Source organism: Pan troglodytes, chromosome 9 (assembly GCF_028858775.2).
Source record: "Pan troglodytes isolate AG18354 chromosome 9, NHGRI_mPanTro3-v2.0_pri, whole genome shotgun sequence".
In the NCBI taxonomy this organism is placed as follows: Eukaryota; Metazoa; Chordata; class Mammalia; order Primates; family Hominidae; genus Pan; species Pan troglodytes.
This window is the reverse complement of record NC_072407.2, coordinates 127,056,809-127,080,896: the sequence shown is the minus strand read 5'-3', so window position 1 is coordinate 127,080,896 and position 24,088 is coordinate 127,056,809. Positions and strand designations below refer to the sequence as shown.

The 24,088-nt window shown below is 42.0% G+C and overlaps 1 protein-coding gene and 1 pseudogene across 3 annotated transcripts in view; both read right to left on the bottom strand.

The window, feature by feature from the left end:
• Nucleotides 1-24,085, bottom strand: part of PKNOX2 (PBX/knotted 1 homeobox 2) — a 320,839-nt gene extending 296,754 nt beyond the window's left edge. For all 3 annotated transcript variants that reach the window (XM_054661696.2, XM_054661694.2, XM_016922234.4), the window contains exons 1-2: nt 21,081-24,085; nt 10,707-10,805 (exon numbers count right to left, since the gene is read on the bottom strand). The gene's annotated coding sequence lies outside the window, so the exon portion shown is untranslated. The remainder of the gene's footprint in view (nt 1-10,706; nt 10,806-21,080) is intronic.
• Nucleotides 21,102-22,513, bottom strand: LOC134807282 (keratin, type I cytoskeletal 18-like; annotated as a pseudogene).
• Nucleotides 24,086-24,088: the final 3 nt, after the last annotated feature.

Below are 24,088 nucleotides of genomic sequence, written 5' to 3'. Positions count from 1 at the left end.
TGGTATTCTACAGCCTAGTGCATGAAATATCAAACTATCTTACCAATAGAGAATGAAATACAATCCTTTTTTACAAGTAAAGACAAATTAAAGATTCAATCTAAAATAGCATATCATTTACAATAGCAACAAAATTGTAAAGCATATGAGAAGTAGTCTAAGAAATAATATATATAACTTTTTATGGAGAAAGATTTTAAACCCTATTAGTGGACATAAAAGAAAACCTGAATAAATGAAAGAATCTTTCATAATTATGAAAGGGATGACTTTATACAATGCCAATTCCCCCAAAATAGCATGTAAATTTAATTCATTCCAATAAGAATCCCAGTAGACTGGGTAGAGGGGGATGAATTTGACAATCATTTAAAAATTGGTGATGAAGAATACAAGTCAACTAATGCTAAGTTTTTTTTTAAGAAAAAAAAAAAAAGAAGAGCAAAAGAAAGGATCAGACTATACCAGACACTAAGAAATATCACAATAACAGAGTTATTGAAAGAGTGTGGTAGGCACAGAACAGATAAACGGGCTGGTACAATGTGCAAGTCCAGATAGACTTAGGTGTGCATGAAAACCTGGCATATGGTGAATCTGGCATCATAAATCAAAGGGTGAAAAGATGAAGTATTTTATAAGTGATGAAATAAGTTCAAATATCTATCTTATTACTGGATATGAAAATAAACCTTATATGGATTCAATACCTAAATATGAAAGGCAAAGCCATAAACTAACAGAAGAAAATATATGATAGTATATTGTGACCTTGAAGCAGGAAAAGATATTTTAAACAAGATCCAAAAGCAAAACCATAAAGAGAAAAATGGATGAATTTTACACCCAAATTAAGGATTTCTGTTCAGTGAAGTACACCATCGACAGAGTTAACAGATGGGTAATGCCTGGAAGAAGACATTTGCAACTAGCAATTGTTCAGGGAATCCCAACAAATTAGGAAAAAAAAAAAAAAAAGGACGGGAAACAATAGAAAAACGGGCAAAGTATATGATTAGGTAGTTCACAGAAAGGGAAGTCTTAAAGCCTAATAAGTATTTGAAGTGATGCTTAATTTCATGAGTAATATGAAAAACGCAAAACAAAAATAAGATCCCACTTTACATCTAACAAATTAGTAAACATTAGAAAGCCTGATAATGCCGAGTGCTAGCAAAGATGTTCACCAGGAACAGCTGATGAAGGTGAACGCCGGAGCAGTTATTTAGGAGCACCGTGTAGTAGAACGTAGTGGAAGGAGAAATGCAGATAGCCTATGACCCAGCATTGTCTCTTGGTGGGTTTATATGCCCTAGAGAAACTGGCACATAAGCACAAAAAAGTTCATCCCTTGCCAATAGTGGTAGCAAAGTATTGGTGGCAACGTGGGTGCTCTTCACCAGGGGAATGGAAGGGTGAATTGCAGTTAACAGAAATGATGAAACACTGTGCAGTGGTATGAAGGAATGTGATAGATCCATGTACAGCAACGTGGCTAGGGCTCCAAATCAGAGTTGGGAGGAAGGGGGAGTGAGAATAAATTTATAGCATGATACCAATTATGGAATTTTTTAAAAGACACAAAGCAGCAGTATACGTATCTCAAGAATAAACTTAAAGAAGGTGGATCAGAAGGACATTACAGTGGATGAGGTGGTGCTGACCCGCAGCCCTGCTTCAGGCCCATCCACCTGAGTCCTTGGCTGCTGAGAATATTTGCACTGAGGCGCAAGGCAGTGTCCCTAAGGGGAATTGCTCGGCCATAAGGAACTGCTTCGCCTAAGGTTATGCTTCTCCTAGGGAAAGGCCAGTGGTCACTGGCTGATTCCAAGATATGAAACACTGATCCCCTTTACTTCAGTGTGCAAAAACAATGAAGGGCCCAGCTCAGCTGCAACCACAGGGGGATCCCCTTCCCCTCCAGTGCAATCTGACCTTCCTTATTTCCGTACAAGTGTATCTCCTGAGGGCACTCACAAATAAATCTGCATGTCACTACCATCTCAGAACTTGATTCCAGAGAGCCCCATCTAAAAGACACATTAAATCATCAAGAGTGAGAGCCTTTAGTGGGGAAAGGAGAACAGAAATGGGATGGGGAAAATAAGAACTCGGGAAAACAAGAATTCAGAAAATTATCAACAATGATGACAACACACCATCAAATAAGGAGGAGTATGATCAACTCCATTACGTGCCCCCAGAGTCTAAAATGTAAAATAAAAAGATGGGAAACATAACATCTGCCTGTGACCATATGCAAGGTGTCCCTCCCTTGTTCAATTTGTAGCTCAACGTCAGTTAATCTTCTGCCCACACGCCAGTGGTGATGAAGTAACAGACTTGGAAACAAGTGATGATCAAGGTCTCATGCTTTTTGTCCTTGTAACTGGGGACATCTTCAAGAATCAGGGGATTGAGGGGGTGGTTCTCCTTTGGCCCTAGTCTATTCTTGCTGCAAGGAGCTGTGAGAGATGGTTCCATCCTGCCCAGCCAGGGAAGGAGGAAGCAAAAGGGTGTGGGGTATGTGTGGTGGGGTAGAGTGGTGTGTGTGTTGGGATGTGTGTGTGCAAGAAAGAGAGACAGAGACAGAGAACGTGTTTCCACCTCAGGCAGGGAACAGCCCAAGATTCAGCAGACAGAGATCCTGGTCTTGCTATTGGCCGCAGCGCCATAGGAGCAGGACTGGCACTTTCCGACACTTGTGGGGACCAGCTCCTCACATCTGGGGTGCAGCTTGTTCTGCCTCACAGAGCTGGACATCAGACCCTGCCTTCCACACCCCCTGCATCCCGCCTCTCCCCTCTGCTCACTCTCAGGTGTCATGGGTTCCATATTCTTCTGTGATGGAGACATGTTCACTTTCTTGGGCCCTGACTCAGCCCATCTCCTCTCCACTGCCCCAACCCCACTTCCAGAGTCCTTCACCCTCTTCAGGGTTTCTGAGAGTCTCGGTGAACTCACACACCCAGGCACTGAAGAAGACGAGGCTGCGGAGAGAAGTCTAGTCCCTCCGGAGAGGCCGAGTGATCTATGGGAATGGCTCATCACAGGCTGGAGTGCCCACAATTCTCTCTCTCCTTAATTTAAAGAAATATAGAGGAGCATGTTTGAAGGAGCATAAAAAAATTATAATGCGAACTCACCGACTCACTCTTTCAACAAAAATGTATGGAGCTCCTGCTATGCAGCACATAAGGCAGGGGCTTCCGCAATACATAAGACGATCTCTGGTCTCCAGGAGCTTGCAGCCTGCTAGAAAGGGAAGGCTTGCACATAATACCTACGATGAAAGTGTAGCGTGATGACAGCAATAAGAAGGTCACTCCCCAGATGCTTTGGGTGTCAGAGTAAGGAAATTCACTCCAGAGGGAAGAATCAAAGAAGGCTTCCAGGGCCCTACAGCTTTTGAAATGAATTGCAACTGAGAGCTAGTATTTGTTGTTGATTTTTAAGTTAATTTTATTATATTTGGGAAATACATTGACCAGCATAAAAAATAAGAGCATCAACAATTGTACTGCCTTTTAAAAAATATATAAAGTAAGATATCAGTATTCCCCTTCACCCATCCCATTCCATCCCTCAAAGTAACTACTGTAACAGTTTGGTATGTATCATCAGCCCTTGTCTTTTGATGGAAATGATTTTAGCAGGAAGAGATGAGAGGGGTATCCCAGGAGGAGAACAGGATGTAAACAAAGACAAGAAAAGGCAAGTTTTTGTCTGGAGTGCATGGCAAAAGTAGAAGATGAGAGATGATGTCATAATAGGAGGTTGGAGTCATATCACAGAAGGTCCTAAATGTAGGAGTGTGGTTATTTTGGACATTATCCAATTTGCAATGCCAGATAAAAAATGACTGAAGGAATTTGGGATTTTTTGCTAGAAGAAGAGAATATCCAGGGAGCACACAGTAGCATTAATTCAGTTGTAAAATGTGCTATCATAAGGAAGAGAGATTCAAATTTTAATTTGAAGATCACAGGTCAAAATTTGGGTCAATAGTTGGAAGTTTCAAGAGTGGTATTTCAGTGCCATATAGGAAAGGACCTTCTAACAAACAGACCTGTGCAATAATAGAATGGGTGAGCTGGTGAGGAAGTAAGCTCTTCACTGGAAATGTCCAAACAAATTTACAAGAAAAAAACAACCCCATCAAAAAGTGGGTGAAGGATATGAACAGACACTTCTCAAAAGAAGACATTTATGCAGCCAACGGACACATGAAAAAATGCTCATCATCACTGGCCATCAGACAAATGCAAATCAAAACCACAATGAGATACCATCTCACACCAGCTAGAATGGCGATCATTAAAAAGTCAGGAAACAACAGGTGCTGGAGAGGATGTGGAGAAATAGGAACACTTTTACACTGTTGGTGGGACTGTAAACTAGTTCAACCATTGTGGAAGACAGTGTGGCAATTTCCTCAAGGAACTAGAACTAGAAATACCATTTGACCCAGCCATCCCATTACTGGGTATATACCCAAAGGATTATAAATCATGCTGCTATAAAGACACATGTACATGTATGTTTACTGTGGCACTATTCACAATAGCAAAGACTTGGAACCAACCCAAATGTCCATCAGTGATAGACTGGATTAAGAAAATGTGGCACATATACACCATGAAATACTATGCAGCCATAAAAAAGGATGCATTCATGTCCTTTGTAGGGACATAGATGAAGCTGGAAACCATCATTCTCAGCAAACCATTGCAAGGACAAAAAACCAAACACCGCATGTTCTCACTCATAGGTGGGAATTGAACAATGAGAACACCTGGACACAGGAAGGGGAACATCACACACCAGGGCCTGTCGTAGGGTGGGGAGAGCGGGGAGGGATAGCATTAGGAGATATACCTAATGTAAATGACGAGTTAATGGGTGCAGCACACCAACATGGCACGTGTATACATATGTAAGAAACCTGTGCATTGTGCACATGTACCCTAGAACTTAAAGTATAATAAAAATAAAAAAACTAGGCAAATGAACAAAGAACCAACTAAAAAAAAAAAAAGAAAACATACAAGAAAGGAAATGTAATCACGGTATACCACATGACTTAGTTATAAGCAGTATTTCCATAGTCACAATACTATGAATACTGAATACCAATTTGACCAAAAATTATAGAGTAACTAAATTAGGAGGATTGAGGGAGAAGCATATATATATATATATATATATATATATATATATATGTCTGTGTGTGTTATATGTTTATATATGTATGTATTTTATGTGTATATATGTATGTGTTATATGTGTATATATGTAAGTGTATATATGTATGTATTATGTGTATATATTTATGTATATTTGTATATATGCATGTATTATATGTGTATATATGTATTACATGTGTATACATGTATGTTTTATAAGTATATATGTATTTAGTATATGTGTGTATATGTATGTGTTATATGCATATATGTATGCGTTATGTGTGAATATAAGTATGTTATGTGTATTTATGTATTATGAGTATGTATTATATGTGTATGTATTGCATGTGTATGTATGTATGTGTTATATGTGTATATATGTGTATGTGTTGTGTAGGTACATGTGCCTATATATGTGTTATATGCATATATGTGTATGTGTTATATGTGTATAAATGTGTTACATGTTATATGCATATATGTATGTGTTTCTTATATGTGCATATATATGTGTGTGTTGTGTGTGTTATGCGTGTATATATGTGTATGTGTTATGTGTGTGTATATATATGTGTGTATGTGTCATATGTGTTAGAGAGTTAAATTATCATCTTCCAGAGGAAGAAGGTAACAATAACATCAAAGTTGGGGGGTGGAAATCAACAATTAGAAGCAGAATTTTTTTTTAGAAAATATGGAGTTAAATGCTGTAAGTAAAAATTAATTTTAAAAGGGTGATAAGGAGCCCTGGGTTAGGATAATGGCTGCCGGAGATGAAAATCAGGAGATGGAGTTCAGACATGCTCAAGAAGCTGGATTTGGGGGCTGATTACGTGGACAGCAAGGGAAAGGGAAGCATAAAACACACATAAACAAAAGAAATCACTCTATCGTTTTCAGCATGTGTTTGAATAATGACAGTGGTTGGGGAAAAAAGCAAAGCTTGAGAATGTTAGAGGCTTGCACGGAAGATCTAGATAAAGGTCACCTCAGCAGTGCCCGGTGGCGGGGGCGCCCCTCTGCCCGCCCCTCTCCTGGGCCTCTGGGGTTCTGAAGTAGGGTATTCTGAGCGCAGCTGTCTGGCAAACAGAAACCAAGAGGCTTTTAAATGTATAGGATTCAGGCACCAAAGGAGGTCTTAGAAATCACTTACTTAAATTAAATCCTCCAACTTACAGCTAACTAAATTGAATCCCAGAGAAATTAAAATCCTAGGGAAGAAACAGTTTCAACCAAAGGGTGCTCAACAGTGTTAAGAGCTTTAGAGACGGTAAAGAAGCGAAGACCAAGAAACGGCCGTCGGATTGCGCGGTTCGGTGATCATTGAGAAAGTAACCGTGCTGGGCAAGGGTGGAAAGCCAGTTAACGCAGAAGTCAAGATACCACGGGGGCTGAGGCGCCTGCACCTCCCTGACGACTCCTGCACATTGTAAGTGCTCCACAAAGACTAGCTGTTGTTGATGTCTAGTTTTCAGATAAACATGATGATTAAACGGAGGGAAAAAAAGGCTAGTAGCTTCATGAAGATAACTAAAGGTCTTAAAGGTGTTTGGGGAAAAAAGTGGAAATGGTGTCTAAGCCAGATGACTAAGAAGCAGAGAAGCGCTGTAACTGACAGCGGGCGGCCAGCATGGCTGGGATGGACTTTAAGGAAAGATGTACGTGCGGTGATTCGTCTTGAAAAAGAGGGCAATTCTAGACTAAAGGAGAAGAGGAAGGGTTGGGTGACTATCTGGAAGAATTTTGAATGGTAAGAAAGGGATATTTTTAAAACCTAGATCAGATGACGTCTTTTTAAGGAAAACAGGAGACATAATTATCAACCGAAAGTGGGTTTCTGAAGGTGAGATTGCAAGCTTGAAGAAGAAAGAAAATAGTGCATCTCAACCAGGGGTGATTTTGCCGCCTGCCCCCAAGAGATGTTTGGCAATGTCTGGAGACATGTCTGGTTGTCAGGAAGGGACATGGTATCTGGTAAGCAGAGGCCGGGGAGTCTACTAAACACCCTACAATTCAAAATACAGTAGAGCCTTCCCTTCCCCAGTTTTACTTTCCACAGTTTCCATTACCCACGGTCAACTGTGGTCCAGAAATATTAAGAGAAAAATTCCAAAAATAAACAATTCAAAAGTTTTAAATTGCCAGCTGTTCTGAGTAGCACGATGAAATCTTGCACCAACTCACTCCATCCTGCCAGGGACGTGAATCATCCTTTTTTTCAGTGTATCTAGCTGTATCTGCTGCTGCCCCATTAGTCACTTAGTAGCCGTCTTAGTTAACAGATTGAAAAAACATAGTATATATAGGGGTTGGTACTGTCTGTGGCTTCAGGCATCCATTGGGGGTCTTGGACCATATCCTCTGCAACTAAGGGAGAGATCACTGTACACAGAAAAACCCCCGCAGCAAAGAAGTATTCTGCCCAACATGTTAATAGTGCCAAGGTTGAGAAACCATGCTTTAGATGAACAATTATTAAGGGAATTTCACTAAAAGTCAACAAGAAATAGGTACAATTTTCCAGCAGCTGTATAGCCTGTCCCTCAAGCTTAAATAGTGTAAATGTGTAGTCAATCTAATTGGTTTTTTTTTTTAAGTTTTCTAGTTACACTAAGCAGAGAGAGCCTATATAAATAGAATGGTTCATTTTGAGGAGCTTTGCAAACATTTGCAATGGGTCAATCACTAAAGGTGTTAATATCTAACATTTACTTTCTTAAACTAACCTTTGAGGTAGGTAACTTTTTTCTAGTTTTCCAGATGAAGAAACAGAAACACAGAGAGGTAAAGTAAAATCACACAGCCAGTAAGGGGTAGAGCCAGGATTCCAACCGAAGCAGTTGGACAAGAGTACCTGTATTATTATTAGGATGCCTTGCTGCCTTTAAGGGACCTCTAAAAGTTGCTTCTATTTCTCATTTTGACACTCTTCAAATGACCTTCCCATTCTTGAGTGTTGTGTCCCAGCAGAGGCTTTTTTTTTTTTTTTGACAGTCTCGTACTGCACATATCTCCTCCCCTTCATACACAATATCCAGTCTTGATTTCAATAATCCATATCCTTGATGCTAAGGAGCAGGGAGGTGATCAAGCTTTCCTTAAAGAAAAACTACAGTACTTGATCTATGACCTCTGAGACAACTAGTTTTAATGAAGATCAGCAATCTAACCACTTAGAAATTCTGCAAATGCCCAGCCTGTTTTATGAACCAACGCATTACCCATGTCCCTTTCTGAGATGGCAGAATAAGTGAATGCCTCTGAGCACTATTCATTCCATCCATAAAGGCCTTTTTGACTACTGATCCTTGATCATGTGCTCTGCTCAGCCTAGGTTTGGAATTACCAATCTCCTAGGATTGAGTTTATCAGGACTTTGCAGAGGTGCTGCTAAGGCACTACCTTTCATGTGCATCAGTGCAAGGAGAACTCTGGGAATCCTGATGACTGGCCCATGATTCATGCTGTCAAGAGAAATGACTGAGAAACATACATGAATTAGACACCTTAATTCATCCACAGAATCTGCATGACTTTTGACCCAACTCTGGCACCCGACAGCAAGAGGGCTGTAGGCTTGTGATCTCTTGCCTGTGTGGTAGCTGGCTAAGGTAAAGCTGCTGGAATGGGAAATGGAGAAGCAAACCACTGACCTAAAGGACGTTAAGATGAGAAGCAACTGGGAGACTGCCAACGGACCAGGCTGCCCTGCAGAAAGAGCTTGCACCCTTGCTCTGGTCTCCTCGTTCCTCTCTTCAGCCTCTGGCAGCTCTGCCTCTAGGGTCAAGGGACTCACAGAAGTCCCCAGGGCTTTCATCTGCCAGCTCCCTCCTTTCTCTCCAATTCTTCTCATAGCTCCTTTATCTGCTGCTTATGTTCCCTGCTCCCCAGTGGCCTTCTGCTCTGCTCCATCCTAGATGCCTTAGGTTCAATCTGCATCCACCAAGTTACTTGTTTCCTTGGATATTCGCTCTTGGAAAGCCTTTCTTGATTACATATGGACATGTGAGAAAGACAGGACCAGGACTGGAGAACATTTTTATTCTAATTATGAATGTATTTGGTTTTATTTATTTATTTTTTCCTGATCTTGAGTCTGGTTCTTGCTTAAGTACGTAATTGATAGAGCTTACCCCTCAAATCATCTTTTATATTTCCCCAGTAATTTAAAGCTAATGATTTCCATCACTTTAACTATAGTAAAATCAAAGTTTTTGACATTAGCAGCTTTGGGAGATCCTCACCAATATTTGGGATTTTGAGGCTAGAGCACTATGAGGGAATTACATATCATCCAGGGCACGTGATCCAATTTACTGGTCTTACATCCCTTACCATTAGAAGAGTCTTGCTTTGTCTTACTTAAATGTACCATCCTCCTGGGCTGTCCATTCCATGAGGAATACAGATGTTCATCACAGCCCTCTCTGGAGACTCTCTCACAGCCCTTTAAAATAGTCCCTATCTCACCCTTCTCATACTGCAGTAAGGGGACCTGGGATGGGGAGTAAAATTCATTACCCCTTCTTATAGATGAGAAAACTAATGCCAAAGGGGAGAAGGGGCTGTATTAGAGTCATGAACTTGAGAGAAAAGGCCAAGAATAGAGCCCAGATGCTCTGATCCCCAAACCATTGTAGCTCCAACAAGAGAGCCTCCATTTTGGAGACTCCAATGAGAACCTCCATGTTGGTCTCTTGACCATTGTCAAATGTCATTACCTCTCTGCAACCTACCCGCTCTGGTATCTCCATCAGTGAAGCTGGTGTTAGCTAACAGGTTTAGTTTGAGTCTTCGATTCTAACTACTTGTTATCAGCCCTGCCTACATCCGTCTCTTAACCAAGAGACCAGCTTTCACTCAGCATCTCATGTTGGTTGATTTCTGAGAAGGATGTGGTACTCCTGTCTGAAGCTGCCCTGTATCCTGATTTCCTGCCAGGATGATCAAAATTGATTTCTACCAGGAGGATAATCCAGCCAGGGCTGTTCTGGGGCAGAAGACAGAGTTACCACGGGGCCACTATATTCTTTTTTAAGATTATTGGGGGCCAGGCATGGTGGCTCATGCCTGTAATCCCAGCACTTTGGGAGGCAGAGGCAAGTGGATTGCTTGAGGCCAGGAGTTCAAGAACAGCCTGGCCAACATGGCAAAATCCCCTCGCTACTAAAAATAGAAAAATTAGCTGGGTGTGGTGGTGCACATCTGTCATCCCAGCTACTCCAGAGGCTGAGGCATGAGAAACACCTGAATCTGGGAGGGGAATGTTGCAGTGAGCCAAGATTGTGCCACTGCACTCCAGCCTGGGCGACAGAGGGAGAATCAATCTCAAAAAAAAAAAAAAAAGAAAGAAAGAAAGAAAGAAAGAAAGATTATTTGGTCTTTGGAACTAGTGATCTGCTCAAACAGAGACCCTTAGACTAATAAACTGACGAAAGGTAGAATGTCCGATGCACTTTGTTCCTTCTATGAGCTCCTTAAGGAGAAGAAAAATACATAGAAGTCTATCTGACTCACTGTTCCAGCAACCTGGAGAAGAGGTGTCATCTGCCATGTCAGTTTCTCATCTGGCTGTCATGCTGGGCTTCTTGGAACACTTCTGACCCCAAACAGGACCTAGAACAATGGATGCACATGGAAAGTGCCCAATAAATACTCGTCGACTTTAATGAAAAAGTAGTTTTAGCATTCTACAATACCTCTGTGGGATTCAGAGAACTCTTGCTCTGGTGTAGACGCTAAAAGACACAGAAAAGGAACTAAAATGAGTTTGGCACTGAGACACAGTAAAGAAGTGTCTATAGCCTGGCGTGGTGGCACATGCCTGTAGTCCCAGCTACCTGGGAGGCTGAGGCAGGAGAATCGCTTGAACCTGGGAGGCGGAGGTTGCAGTGAGCCGAGATCACGCCACTGCACTCTAGCCTGGGTGACAGTGCAAGACCCTGTCTCAAAAAAAAAAAAAAAAAAAAAAAAAAGAAGTGTCTAAACATGAGCTAGAGATCATGTCTTCCTGTAACATCCCAGATTCTCCACATGCAGTGACTCAGGAGCTAATGTTGGCAGACAGAAGAGAATGAAAACTTATTTCTAAGACTCTGAAATCAGTGGAAGTGCTCCATCTCTATGATCCAAGGAACACCCAGGCCTATTTCTGACAAAGAGAAAAAAGGAAATAAAAATTCTTGCTCAGGAAACTAAAAAATTTTTGCAGAACTGAAGAACTTGCTGTTTCATAGCTTTAGCTAAACACGTCTAGCTTGATTATCAAATATTAGAATTGGGAGAAACAAGCACTGATGCAAGTAAAAGAATATTCTGCTGCTGATTTAAAGACAAGTGAATCGCTAAATATTTTTATTAGCAGCAAATTTGCTGCTTGCTGGAACTAATTTCACGCCCTGTAGATATGGTGCTTAAGTTGGAAATGGCGTTAAATTGCTCTCTCCTTGAGGCGGGTAGGATTTCTGGTGGCAGCAGCCACTAGGTGGCACCAACAAGGTAGCTCCTCAAAGATAGGCAGCTTTGGAACCAATGATAGGAAAGTCCAGAGGAAGTCCTGCCTTACATTTCCCTTTCTCCTTCCAAAGAAATGCCCGTGCTCCAGATAGCAAAACCTTTCAGAAAGGAAGTTGCCTAGAAAGGAACATTCCTCCTAAGGGTCTTGAATTTCCCAGTTCAGTCTTTTCTCTAAGTTCGTATAACACTTTCAGTTAGCACGTCCAACTTGGCAATCAGTTAGAATTTATAATTTCTTGCATGTTAGCACTATCTCTTCAACCACACCACAGCTTCTAGAAAGGACAGGTTACATTTTATTGCCAGTACTGGAGCCCAGGTGAGCAAACAGTGTGTATAACTTGCGGGCTGGGGAGCTAGACTAGAAGAACTGAGGCAGAGACAGCAACACAAAGGATGAGACCAGGTTAGATCCAAGGCAGGACAGAATGCAGAGGTCACAGCACAATTGGGCAACTGAAATCAGGTGGGAATTCCAAAGCAGAAGCAAATCCAGGACTGAGGTCAAGGAATTGCTGTGGCTCAGAATCCAGTAAGTGAGCCAAAGTCAGAGGACACGTTAAATAATAAAGGTCAGAGCAAGCTGTGGGCGGACAAATAAATCAAGGGAATGCAGAACCCAGATGCCTAAGGGAAAAATAAAGCCAAGAGGCCAACAGGTCAAAGTGAAAGTCAGGAAAAACATAATAGCAGGGCAAAACACACACAAACAGTTTGACGTACTCGTTAATCAGATGTTTAGTGGTCAATTCATGCTAGAACCAAAGTGGATTCACTAAGAATAAGTTTTGCTAAATTGAACTTATTTCCTTGTGCAATAGAGTTATGAAGTTGATCAATCTGATTGTGTTATTTACTCTCCTGCTTAAATACTTCTGACTTAGCTAAACCCTTCACCTACAGAATAAAGCCAAAATTCCTTATCATAGCATTCAAGACCCTTCACACACTTTTCAGCTCTTGACACTCATTTCCCTGAACGTGGTACTTAACTCACACTAGAATATTTGCTATTTCTGAATCATGCCAAAGACATTCACTCTTCTATGCTTTGCTTCTCCTATTTCTCCACTCTGGAATTTCTTCCTATCTCCATTCTCTACTTATCTCACAAAAACCCTATGTATTTTCTTTTCTTTCCCTTTTTTTTTTTTTTTTTTTTTTGAGACAGGGTCTCACCCTGTCACCCAGGCTGGAGTGCAGTGGTGTGATCTCAGCTCACTGCAACCTCTGCCTCCTGGGTTCCAGCGATTATCATACTTCAGCCTCTGAGTAGCTGGGATTATAGGCACATGCCACCATACCTGGCTCATTGTTTTGTGTTTTTAGTAGAGAAGGGGTTTCACTATGTTGGCCAGGCTGGTCTTGAACTCTTGACCTCAAATGATCCACCCGCCTCCCAAAGTGCTGGGATTACAGTCATGAGCCACCATGCCTGGCCTAAAAAAAACTCTGTATTTTCAAGGCTCAGTCAAATGTCACTTTTTTGTGTGAAGCCCTCCTTTCTCTTTCTGCACAATGAAGAATTAATCTCCTCTTTCTCTAGGTTTTCAATATACTTTGTTTATACTGCTACTGTATAATATAATACATATGAGATGTTACATTATCTATTATATTGTATATTTCTATCTATCATCTATATCTATCCCTTTAATGCAAATTAGAGGTAACACATACATTAACTATACCTGTATTAATTTGGATCTGGTGTTTATATGTCTGTCGCCTCTGCTAGATGTCATCTCTTTAAGACAAAACTAATATCTTGGTCATTTTTGTTTCCACAACACCTAACAAAGAACCTAGAAGATAGGAGACCAACCAATATATGTTTATTGATGTGAATGAGAGGAAATAGCAAATATGATGTAACTTCATTTAAACAGAATATTTAATAAATCTCTCAGGATTTCAACAGAATGTTTAATAAATCTTCAACATTGTGAATAATGTTGTACAGTGCGTCATTAGGAAAATTGAAGCTGCCTGAACACATACTGGGAGGAAGTCTCCAATGCTACCAAGTTCTATCCAAGGCAGCATTTTTATTAGTGACTTGGATTAAAACATACAAAGAATTTTTATCAGATGTGAAATGAGACATACTGATATCATAGGAAAGAAAAATAAGACTTTAAAAATGAGTCTAACTGCCTCAAATGTTGGGCTCCAACTGACAAGGTAAAATTTAAATAAGTGTAAAGGCCTATATGTAAATTTAAAAAATAAATTGCACATACCAAGTATGGTGGAGATTTGACATGGCAGCAACTAATGTGCAGAAGAGTTAGATGCTTTGGTTAATCAAAAGCTTTAAAAGCAGTGAGATGTGACCAGTAACAATCTAAGGACATTGGAATCACTAATGGTCATAGGCGTCCAGCTCAGAAGAAGCATCGTAGTAGCATCACTGCACTTCCTGCCTTTCAGGGCCGATTTAAAGTATTATGAGCAATTCTACCACAAGATTCTAGAAGATACATTAATAAAGCACAGTTCATCCAGAAAACTGTGACCAGAATGGTAAAGGAGTCTAGAAACCATGAAATAGACAAAGAATGAGGGAGCTCTGTGGAAACCTGGACACTTGAAAAACTGAAAACTAAGGGAAGGTTTGAGAGGCGTCTTCATGTATTTTTAAATGGCCTTTTATGTGTTGCTACAAATGGTAAAACTAGACAGGAAGAGTAGGAATTGTGAGGAGACAGAGTTTGGCTCAGTGTAAGAAAGAACTTTCTAAAATTTCTGGTCATCCAACAGTGAAGTGGGCAGCTTTGGGGGGTTGGGAGCTCCCCAACCTTGAACATGCTCAAGCAGAGGTCAAAGACTAGATAAGCGATTCAAGGAAAAAGAGGTTTTTTGTTGTTTTGTTTTGTTTTATGAAGCATAAATACCCTCCTTTGTAAAATCTTTCAGTGGCTCAACAGAATCTGCAGGATAGTGTCTAAATTCCTTATCATGTCATTTAAGCTGTTGTGATCCAGATCCCAACAACCTCCTGTCTGATCATCTGCCTCTACTGCCTCCCCTGCTTTCAGCCCCAGTACACCCCATACCAAACACATTCCACGCTGCTTGCCCAGCACCTGTTCTGCCATGCTCTCTCACACCACTCAGTGTTGGCACATGCTATTTCTTGTGCCTGGAACCTTTTCCCACTTGCTCACTTTGGCTAATATGCATTCATCCAGAGAGGCTGTGTCACCTTGGAAATGTCACCTTGGAAGCCATCCCCAAGCCCTCTAGTTTCCTCCTTGTACCTAGGAAGCACCCTCAATTTGCTACCTCTTGGTTTTTCTTGTTTGCGTCACACAGTGGAATGTGAACAATGTGAAGAAAGGGGCTGTGTCTTATCTCCCTATCCCCCATTTCTAGAATCTGCCTGATGGATGGGAGAATGCTCAGCTTTTGAAGTGAATTGCATCAGGCCTTTATTCCTTAGGTCAAAACATGACCAAGGGATCAGGCAGAATCTGGAGTCTACCCAGTGGGCAATGACCTTCAGAAATAGAGGGTGTGGGAAATTTTGACCAGTTGAAGGCATGGCGATCCCTCTCAACCATGTACCACCTAAAGTACTGCACACTGGGCTTCCTTTTTTCTTTAGGGGGTTTGGCTTCATTTTCTTCATTGCTCAAGTCTCCTGCCCTTTGTCACTCCCCTCCTTTCTTCTCCCTGTCCCCTGCTTACATGCTGGCTAATGCCCCTTGACTGTCTCAACCTGGGGGCCTCGCTGGCTATGTAATCAAAGCAGTGAGTCCATGTATCATCATTTATTAATTTAAATCACATCTACTGCCTTCAGGGTCTCTGAGTTTTTGTAGCAAACTCATAATGTCAATATTTTCCATTGAGAATTGTTTGGCATGATGCCACAGAGGTTAGCAAAACAGGGTTCTGGGGCAGAAAGTCCCAGAACTGAAATCTTCAAGGCTTCTTCTCTTCCTTATGGACAGTGCCACTCACCAAAAAAAAAAAAAGAAAAGAAAGAAAAAGTGGAATATTTGTGAGACTACACTCCCAAGCTGGGCCACACCTAGGTATTTGTGAGCTTCTGCGAATATTCTATTCCTAATCCTGATTTAGCTCTTAGATCTCCATCCCAATTATTTGGCCTTTCAGTCCTAGAATACAGCACTGATCTGTAAAAAAGCTTTTCAATTTGAGCAGCTGAGAGCTCAAATAAGATTTGTCCCCATATTTTAAAATCTCTCAGTTCTGAGTCTGGCCATGTCCTCTTACTCACAACTCAAGAACAGTGGTCACACTACTCACAGCTTCAGCTTGACCTTGTTCTGAAATACCTTTCTGTTGGATAGAACAGATAGAAAGTGGTCATTGGTGTGAACCCACCTGAATGGGAATACTTTCCAGCTGCACAGTGAACTTCAAATTTCATAAGGAAGTGTGGGCTCAGCCTTGTCACGGGCTGTAACGATGCCTCAAGACATCTGCTGATACAGGAACCCTGTGGTTCTTCTAATACTCTTACACTTTCCCATAAAGTATCATGAGTTTCCTAACCCCCACCACCAAATGTTTCTCTACAGGCTCCAGCCGAGTTTGCAATATAGATCCCCCTAACTGTTGCCTGGTATTTTGCCTCTGAGGCATAGGTCCTCTCCTTTGCAAGAGCCGAAGGGATCAGAACCCACAGAATCTTCCTCTGGCCAGCCAGTTGATACCTGCTCCCTAGAAAAGATGCCCGGATGGTAAACCCAGCGGCTGGGCAGGGCCAATGGGGACAGATTCTCTCTTTTGATGTTTGATGGCTTTATATCCTCCTCCTATTCTATATAACAAAGGGACATTAACCCCAGATTATCATCACCCTTGGCACTCTCCAGGAAAGGATGTCATTTTACAGATAACAGAGAAATCCTGCCTGCCCTCCAGAGAACTGAAATGAGCCTTCCCATTCCACATGGTGGGGAGGAATCATCCAAGGGCTTGGTATTGTGGGAATTAGGCCCCCCTGACCATAGACTGCATTAACTGTTATTGGGCTTTACATTTTCTTTTTGGTTTTTGGTAAGTCTGATCTTGTCACACCATTGCTCAAAACTCCTTCAACTTCCCTTCTTACTCAGAAGAAAGTTCAAGCTCCCTCAGTGGCCCACAGGGCCCTCTATGGAGATCCTCCCCCAACTTTGCAGTTCTTGGAGTACACCCAGTGCCTGCCTGTCTCAGGGCCTCTTATGCCTGCTCAACCCTTAGGTCTTCCCCCAATAGCTACCAGCTCACTCACTTCCTTCAGGTCACTGCTAAGATGTCACCTTATCAGAGAGGTCTGCCTTGACCACCTTATGTAAAATGGTGCCCTCTCACCCTACATGCCCCTTCATCACTCTTTGTTCTTTTTCCTCACTTTACTTCTTCATAGCACTGAAAACCAGCAGATAGCTGACACATTTATTTGTTGATTATCTGGCTTCTCCCACTAGAATGTGAGTTCCATGAGAGCAGGACTTTGTTTTGTTCATTCTTTATCCCCATTTTCCAGAACAATTCAAAGCACACAGTAACACTTAATAAATATTTGTCAAATGAATGGACACACAATGAATGAAGGGCCTTCCTCTTATGCATCCATACTAATGCACATACTGTTACTTGCCTGGTGCCTGGCCAAGAAATATGGCCCACTGACCTCCATTATGCTGTCAGGAAAACAGAGGACTAAAAATTGAACCTAAAATTCACATAAAGTAGCTACTCTTCCATTTACCAGAACTCCAGCTTTTCAAATGATGCCAAGCTTAAAGTTCAGCTCCCTCTCTGTCCATCAGTCTTTTCCTACTCTTTAGCTTAAGAAACAGACCTTAGGGCCGGGTGCATTGGCTCGCGCCTGTAATCCCAGCACTTTGGGAGGCCGAGGTGGGTGGAACACCTGAGGTCAGGAGTTCGAGAACAGCCTGGCCAACATGGTAAAACCCCATCTCTACTAAAAATACAAAAATTAGCCAGGCATGGTGGTGCGTGCCTGTAATCCCAGCTACTTGGGAGGCTGAGGCAGGAGAATGTCTTAAACCCAGGAGGCACAGGTTGCAGTGAGCTGAGATCATGCCACTGCACTCCAGCCTGGGTCACAGAGCAAGACTCCATCTCAAAATAAATAAATAAATAAATAAATAAATAAATAAAAGAAAAAAAGAAATAGACCTTAGAACTCTTTCCCACAGTGAGACACCTTCTCAGCTACACAATAAGCCAAATGAACCCAATCCTCTGGCCGCTGAGCACCCTAAAACATGTAATTCGGCACTTCATAATGTTAAGGCAAACCAAGCTCCTCGTCTGAAACAGCCCTTTCAGAGAATAGACAAAATATCTGGCACTCAGATGTTGAGCCAAAAGGTTGAATTTTCTCTGAAAACCATTCTGATTTCTCTGAAAACCATTCAAGAACTGGCAAATAATTCAGAAATTAAAAGTCTGTTACTTGTCTTATCCATCTCTGAGTCCCACCAAAGAGAGAATCCTCCCCCTTCTCCAACACCAGAGGGGGGCAAAGGCTTTTCAGAAAGTACAATACTGCATTAAAACTGAAGGAAGCTTTCCAGGTTTGCTTTCCGTTCTATTGTCTTATTCTGTCAGCTCCCACATCTCCCAAAATCCAGGCTTAATAACTTACAGCGGAAAGACATTTAATAAATAAGCGGCAAGATTGGAGCTGTCAGCTCCACACAATGGGGTTGTTTGCATCTTCCTGCTTGGCATCAGCTCCTGCTCTCCCGCTTGCTTCAATGAAACAATCTCATTTGCTATTTTCATAAAATTAGTTCCTCTGCAGTTTCTATTAATCAGAACCTTCTTTGGAAAGAATTATACTGAGATTTCATCACCATCTGAGTTCAATCATTCTGTGAATCTGATGAATTTTTATCATCTCTATATGTGGCAGAAAAGGTAAGGCTTGGATGGGCTGATGTAAGTGGGCGGAGAGCTCTCCCCTCATATTGGGTGAGGTCCAACAGTCCTGGGAACCTGGATCGATCTCCACCACCACACATCTGGGCGGTTTTCTCCTCAAAATATATCTCCTTTACATCTATAGTTTCAAATCTTATTTGGGTCATGGACTCTTACAGATCTTATGTAAGCTATGAATACTCTCCCTGGAAAAGCCCATATATGCTCATGTACACTACACACACAATTTAGGGCACTCCCTCTCCTCTCCACATATATGGCCCATTGTGGATTCCAGCGTCAAAACTAGGTGCTCTCTGTTTTTGTAACCATCCTCACTTCCTTTAAGAACTTTAGGCTGGAATAGAAATTCAGTCACCTCCAAAATCCTTTATAGAAGGAGAAAGAGAAAAAATTTTTGAAAGAGAGAAAGAGCATAAAAGTGAGAAAGTTTCTTTATGATGGCCACATACTTTCTGAGAAGTAAGAAAAATGGAAAACAGAAGGCAGTTCAAATGAGCTGAAATAAATAATGAAAGCCCAAGGATTCGTAAATTGATGCATGCCGCACTGCAGTTGTGGAATGAGACATGAGATCAAAACTTGGAAAAATTTTGATGAATTCTCCTTGCTTCCAGCCTATGTAACACCTATCCCATCATAAAATAAACTCTACATGAGGAAAAACGCAGTCTGGAGGAAAAAAACCTGAGACCAGGGTAACTGGGGTTCTAGTATTAATACCACCTCCGTCTACTGACTACGTGGTTTTAGGCAAGAGGTAACATAGCTCTATCAATGTGAGATCTTTAAATTAACACTAAATGATTTCCAAAGTTTGTTTCAATTCCAACAGTTTATCAGACATTATTCATTAGGAATCTCTAAGGTAGTAAGAATTAAAACTTTTACTTAAAGGGCCTAATAGTAAATATTTTAGGCTATGGGCCATATAGTCTTTGTGGTAACTACTCAATTCTGCTGTTATAAAGCAAAAGGAGACATAAACAACACATAAACAAATGAGCATGCTTGGGTTCCAGTCAAATTTTACTTATGGAAATCAAAATTTAAATTTGATATCATTTTCATATGTCACAAAGTGTTTTTCTTCTTTTTTTTTTTCAAGCATTTAAAAATGTAAATATCATTCTTAGCTTGCAGATTGTACAAGCTAAGATTAAGCCCACAGGCCATATAGTTTGGCAACCATTGGTCTATAACATCAGATGAATATTATGATCCAGAAAATCATGGTGATAATTCTGGGTGGCCTTGGAAGGTCAGTAATTTGGCTTCAACTACTGACAACAGTCGTTGAGGATATTTTTGTTTACTTGGTTTCTGAATTAGCAAAATTGAGAATTAGCAAAATTAGTAGTTTTTGAGCCTCAGCCAATAACCAACAATTACTTCAGTTTTTGCTACATTTTCAGACCTGTAGAAATGTTAATGTAATCACACAAGAAATTGTGTACAAAAAATTCAGGGCTCACTGGCAGAAAAAGTTTTGATAACTATAAAATGAGCAAGAAAACTTTATATCTTCTCTTGAAATCATTCCATGCCCTTGCTAACCCCAGTGGCCTCTTTGTACTCTTCCCCTCTACTAGGCAGCATAACGAGTGATTTTACACATTTGAGGAGGAAATGAAACACTGGTTTTTGTCATTATTGCTTTGAATTTTGTTTGTCTATGACAGAAGGAAATCAGTTAACAAAATGGCATGCATTCATATATGGCACCTATGTGCATTATACAAATATAGTATGAGGAATACATACACAGAAGAGATGTGGAGCAAGGCGTAGAGGTGCTGTATAACATGGCATGGGGAAGACTTTTTTTTTTTTTTCAGATGGAGTTTCACTCTGTTGCCCAGGCTAGAGTGCAGTGGCGCCATCGTGGCTCACTGCAACCTCCACTTCCTGGGTTCAAGAGATTCTCCTGCCTCGGCCTCCCCAGTAGCTGGGAATACAGGTGTGCACCACCACGTCCGGCTAATTTTTGTATTTTTAGTAGAGACGGGGTTTCACCATGTTGGCCAGGCTGGTCTCAAACTCCTGACCTCAGGTGATCCCGCCTTGGCCTCCCAAAGTGCTGGGATTACAGGCGTGAGCCACCATGCCCGGCCAGGGAAGGCAATTTTTTAAAAGGGAAAAATTAGATGATCAAATAATCAGTCTTTTTTAGAGTGAGGGACACAGTTTTGATTCTGAGACAGCAAAGATGAAGCACTATGATGACGGCACTTCTCTCAATCTCATTGAGAGGATATGATATTATTTAATCAGAAAACTATTAATAACACCCTGCTCCTAGTTAAGGGGTGCATTTGGGGAGTACTTGGGAGGTGGATCCCCTCTTAAGAGAGAGAAAACCTAATAATATTATATCCATTCAGGAAGACGTAAAAAACTTTGGAGTACCTCCTCATTCATGTCCATTCTTTTACTTACCAATTAATTTTTGACATCCAATGACTTCTGAACTTTTTATTGGCTTCCTGCTCCCCAAAGGGTACCCTGCTTCTGCTGGCTCAGCGCCTCAGAACTTTGGTGTTGTTGATCTCAGACACCACTTTGTCGTCCGCTATCCTGGACAGTCTTTTGGATGGTTTGCATAGAGTTGCTGTTGTCCAGGGCATCACCACAATTGAAGTCCTCCCCATCTTCCAGCAGGCGGCAGTAGTAGTAGTAGCGGCAATCTCAGCCTCCTGCTTGACCTTGATGTTCAGCAGGGCCTCATACTTCTGGGCCTGGCGCTGCCCCTCTGCCTGGGCCTGTGCCAGCTCTGAATCTAGGTGCAGCACGGACCCACTGAGCTGCTCCATTTGCATGGCATAGCGGGCCTCCACCCACCTCAGGCTGTTCTCCAGGCTGGCCTTCAGATTTCTCATTGAGTCTAGGTTGATCTCTTAGGACTGAACTATACATCTCAGCTCCATGAATGTTGTCTCAGCAGCTCCTATTTTGGTGGACTGCGTGGTGACCACTGTGGTGTGTTCCTCAGTCTTCTGGGACCAGTACTTGTCCAGCTCTTCTCAGTTCTTCTGAGCCAGCTCATCATACTGGGCCAGGAGGTCTGCCATGATGTTGCTGAGGTCCTGAGATTTGGGGGCATTTACCTCCATGGTCAACTCAGAGCTGGCAATCAGGGCTTGTAGACCTTTTACTTCCTTCTCTTGGTTCTTCTTCATGAAGAGCAGCTCCTCCTTGAGAGCCTCTATCTCTGTCTCCAGCTGTAGCCGAGTGACATTGGTGTCATCAGTGACCTTGTGGAGCCCACGGACGTTGCTCTCCACAGACAGGCACATGACCAGCTCCGTCTTATCCTTGACTCTAAAGTCATCAGCAGCAAGACGGGCATTGTCAATCTGTAGAACAACACAAGCATTGTCCACAGAATTTGCAAAGATATGAGCCCTCAAGTCCTTGATGGTCATGAAGTAATGCCCCCAGGCTCTGACCTGGGGTCTCTTCTTCTCCAAGTGCTCTCAGATTTTGCTCACCAGCCTCTGACTCTTGGTCACCAGAGTCCTCACTCTGTCCAGGTAGGAAATCCAGGCAATCATTCAGGCCTTGCATGGTATCCTTCTCATTCTGGATGTACCCCATTCCTTCCAGACCCCTGGCATCCCTGCAGCCAGGCCTCCAGACCCCCAGCCACCCCAGAAGCTGGTGGAGAAGGACACTGAGGTCCGGGAGCCCAAGCCCCTGAGGCCTGCATAGACTTTGGCTGTGCTGCTGATGAACTGGACGCTGTGGCTGTGTGGCTGGATGGAATGCAGGGACTGGTAGTTGGTGGAGGTGGTAAAGCAAATGGTGAAGCTCATGCTGCCTAAGGAGAAAAGCGAGAGGACAGGACTCAAGTTCTGTTGAGCCATGCCCATTTTTAATTTATAGCTTAACTGAAGCCAGTATGATCATTAGATGTGTAAGGAAGTTAACTTTTCCAGTCTCAAACTTTGAACTTTTGACCACTTTCCTCCAAAATATTAAGGTCTCAGAGCCAGTTCTGACCAGCTTGTCTACACATTACTTTCCATCATTTGTCTCCATATTATTCTCCAGATGCTCAGTGCTCATTCTTGCCTTGGCCTCTTTGCTCAAACTACTTTCTCTCCCTGGATTCTGTTCCACCTTTCCTGTTCCTACTCATATGCTAGGACCCAGCATTAGTTCTAGCTCTATGATAAAGACACACACATTAATTCCAGCCATGACAAAATATCCCCCAAATAATACAAGGGAAGAAGTACTCTGGAAACTACAAAATGTTCTGCAAATATGAAGTATTATTATATTTTGGAGAAATTAATTGTACAATAGGGTTGGCCCATTGTTATATCTTGCTTTAAAGTGTTTCCTAGTTGTTTCACGTGTTGCTGACCTAACATTACAAAACCACAGGCTATTAAAATGGGAGTCACATCTCATTTCTTGTATATCTTCGCAGTTCCTAACAGAACATAGCTGCAGTCAACACTCAGTTCCAGTGAAATGAATTCATCAAAATAAAGGATTTCTTAGCCACAGAGCTTCTCACTGGGCCAAGTAATGTTAAGTTGCTAAACGCACAACAAATCATTGGTTACTTTATGTGATTGTAAATGAAGCCTCGAAAGTTGAATAAATTTGAGACGTGCAGTTGATGAAATTCAAGCATCTTCTTCTTTTTGGTTCATAAAGCTGTGATTCAGGAGAATTCCTTAAATCAGAGATTCAGTGCTCTAAGATTGAATAGGTTGCTTCATGATATTTCTTAAAATTTTGTTTAAGGTCAAGGGTTCAAACGGTGCAGCTCTCCAATTTGGTATTGATTATTGTTTGTTTCCCCTTCTTGATTCAGTGGTGGAGCACGCAGCCTCTGTCCTACTTCCTTTGGTTGTCCTGATTGATGCATCTTTTGGTCTAACAGGCCATAGCCTCAAAGCAAAGTCATGGCAAGCTTTAGTTGACAGTTAGGTAACAGCAGTCTGCCAATAGCGTGGGCCAGCTCCAGTTTCAGCAGCCTGGCGGCAGAGGGTTTACTTGATGGACCCTGGGCCTCTTCCCCAGTCTGTCCCGTGGGTAGAATGATCCTTGCCTTTGTCTGTTTTGCAAGGCTAATGGAAGAATACCAAATAAAACAAGTCGAGATAAAGATAAATGAAGCGTGCCGTTATTACAACTGGTGCTTCGTCCTCAGTTCCCTCCAGGAGGGTTGTTGGGGACACTTAATGACCAGGCCTGAGCTGACTTGTCCACCACATCTTGCGCCCCACTCGAGCCAGTGGGTTGGGGATTGAGATGTTCATCAGGCCCCGGAAAAGGCATTGATGTCTAGATGACTGTACAGTTCTCTGGAGTTCGAGATCTGAGCTGCCTGGCCCTGCCGCTTCGCTGCCTGGATGGGCAATCTCTATGGTGACAGCGAGTGAGGCCGGAAGAAGTCTCTCTCTTCCGCCCAACAACCCGCCCTCAGG